Source organism: Neofelis nebulosa, chromosome 16 (genome assembly GCF_028018385.1).
Source record: "Neofelis nebulosa isolate mNeoNeb1 chromosome 16, mNeoNeb1.pri, whole genome shotgun sequence".
Taxonomy (NCBI): Eukaryota; Metazoa; Chordata; class Mammalia; order Carnivora; family Felidae; genus Neofelis; species Neofelis nebulosa.
The window spans coordinates 12,979,286-12,981,785 of record NC_080797.1 but is presented as its reverse complement, the minus strand read 5'-3'; the positions used below and the strand labels follow the sequence as shown (position 1 = coordinate 12,981,785).

The 2,500-nt window shown below is 76.2% G+C and overlaps 2 non-coding genes across 2 annotated transcripts in view; both read right to left on the bottom strand.

Moving 5' to 3' along the window:
- Positions 1–139, bottom strand: part of LOC131498664 (28S ribosomal RNA) — a 4,643-nt gene extending 4,504 nt beyond the window's left edge. The window contains exon 1 of the ribosomal RNA XR_009255544.1: positions 1–139. This exon is cut by the window's left edge and continues 4,504 nt beyond it. This is a non-coding gene — a ribosomal RNA (28S ribosomal RNA).
- A 1,724-nt stretch (positions 140–1,863) lies between these two features.
- LOC131498609 (5.8S ribosomal RNA) lies at positions 1,864–2,016 on the bottom strand. Its single transcript, XR_009255496.1, has one exon. It is a non-coding gene; the product is annotated as a 5.8S ribosomal RNA (ribosomal RNA).
- Positions 2,017–2,500: the final 484 nt, after the last annotated feature.

The following is a 2,500-nucleotide window of genomic DNA, read 5'->3' as shown; positions in this document are numbered from 1 at the left end:
GCCCCACCGCGGGGCGGGGATTCGGCGCTGGGCTCTTCCCTGTTCACTCGCCGTTACTGAGGGAATCCTCGTTAGTTTCTTTTCCTCCGCTGACTAATATGCTTAAATTCAGCGGGTCGCCACGTCTGATCTGAGGTCGCGTCTCGGAGGGGCGCGCGCGCGCGCGCCAGGAGGAGCCCCGCGAGGCCAGGGCGGAGGGGCGACGAGAGGACCGGAACGCCGGCCCCCGCGAAGAGGCCGCGGTCCGCACCCGCCCGGTTCTCCGGCCGACACCCAACGACGCAAAACACCCCAACGACGCCCGAGCCGCCCCCCCCTACCGACGACCCCCCCCCCAACGCACCAACAACCCCCTCCTCCAAACCCTCCGCGAGGGAGGGAGGGGAGAGAGAGGGAAGCGAGAGCGCGGGAGGGGAGAGAGCCAGGAGGGGACGGGGGACGGGGAAGGTAGGGTGCGCGCACGCGGGACGGACGGCGGAACGGCGGGCGGGCAGGCGGGAGCACGGGCCGGCGGCACAGGCGGGAGCCCTGCCGGGGTTGGAAGGCGGAGGGGGGGGCGAGGAACGGGGGGGGTCGGGCAGGGCCGAGGCGCGGGACGCGCCACCTCGCGACGACCCCGGAGGGGGAACCGCGGCGAGCGGCGCGGGGCAGGGGAGCGAGGGGGGGGAGGCGGGCGCGGGCGTGGGGGGGTCCGAGCGCGGCGGTCGCCCCCGACCGCCGGCCCTTTTCCCCCCACGCGACGCAACCCGGCCTTCCCCCCCACACACGTCCCACGTGCCCCGCGCTCCCACCGCGGCCCCGGACCGGGCCCGGCAGACGGCGCGGCACGCCTCCAGCCACAGAGACCCCGCGGAGAACCAACACCCCCCCCACCGCGACAACGCGGGCTCGGGGCACGCAGTGCGGCGCGGCCGCAACCCGGGGGGAAGCGCGCAGCGGCGGGCGACGCCGCGGCGTCCCGCGGGCCGCCGCCGGGGCACGCATCCCCGGGGCGCAGCCCCGCGCGCGACTCGGCCTCGGCGCGAGCCGCCCCGACAGGACAAAGGGGGGCCCGGGATCGCCGGCGGGGAGCGGGGGCGGGGCCGCGGCTCGGGCCCCCGACGCACGGCCGCGGACCGGGAGAGGAGGGGGCCACGGCCGGACCGCCACGGTCGCCGCCCGGGGCAAGGCGGCGAGACCGACGGCGCTCCGGATCCGCGCCTCCACCCCCCACGACGGCCCGCGGGACCGCGCGGCACGGGGCACCGCAAAACCCTCCCGAGACCCGGGCGGCGATCCCAAAGACCGCGTGCGGCACGAGGGATCTCCCCCAGAGGGACCGCGGCGGCGGCCGCGGCCCTCAGGCGCGAGCTCTCCTCGCCCTTCCCTTTTCTCGCGGGCGGCGACCGGCCTCGGCCTCTCCCCCCCCCCAACCTCTCCCCCCCCACCCACCCCACGCCACCGCCCCACGGGCGCCGGCCCCCAGCCCCCGTCCCACGCCCTCCCACGTCCCACACACACGCCACCGCCGAGCGGACCCGGCGGGGCGAGGCGGGGGCGAGGGGGGTGCTGAGGGAGGCGGCGGGGACCGGACACACGGGGCCGGGGAGGGGGCGGGAGGGAGGAGGAGGAGGAGGAAGGAGGGAGGGCCGGCAGCGGCGGCCACCGTCGTCTGCACTTAGGGGGACGGAGGGCCCGGCGGCCAGGACGACCCTCTCCCCGGCCCACGGGCGACCCCGCACACCGAACCGCCGCACAGGCGGGCGTGGCGGGGCGCACTCGGGCCGGGGCGGGCGCCGGCGGGACAGGCCCTGCGAGGGAACCCCCAGCCGCGCCTTACCCCCGGGAGAGAGACCCACCCGGGGGAGGCGATTGATCGGCAAGCGACGCTCAGACAGGCGTAGCCCCGGGAGGAACCCGGGGCCGCAAGTGCGTTCGAAGTGTCGATGATCAATGTGTCCTGCAATTCACATTAATTCTCGCAGCTAGCTGCGTTCTTCATCGACGCACGAGCCGAGTGATCCACCGCTAAGAGTCGTACGAGTTTTTGTGGTCGCCGGGAGGGCCAACCCCGGAAAGGGGCGACCCGCCCAACCTGGCACAGCACATCCCCGAAGGGTGCCTCACGGCCGGCCAGCAAGAGACAACAAAGACCAGACTCCAAGAGGTCGGAAGGGTTGGAACAGGGCAAGTCCAGCAGCCCGCCCCGCCACGCGGACGACGCACGGGGCGAGCTCGGAACAACCCCACAGGCGCCCAGGGGGTTCCCGCCTGTCCCCTCCCCCCAACACACACCCAAGGGACACGGGGCGCACGCACACGCCCACGCTCACGCACCACCCGGCAGCCGCCGGGCAAGCCCCCTCCCGGCAATGGGGGAGGGCCGTGGCGTGGGCGCAAGCGCGGCGGCGCCCCGGCCTGGGGCGGCGGGGGGGCGGGCAGCGGAGTCTGGAGGAGACACGGGAAGACCAGCCTCCACGGCTCCCCACGGGCCCGACCGCCCCGACCCGAGGCGGACGGG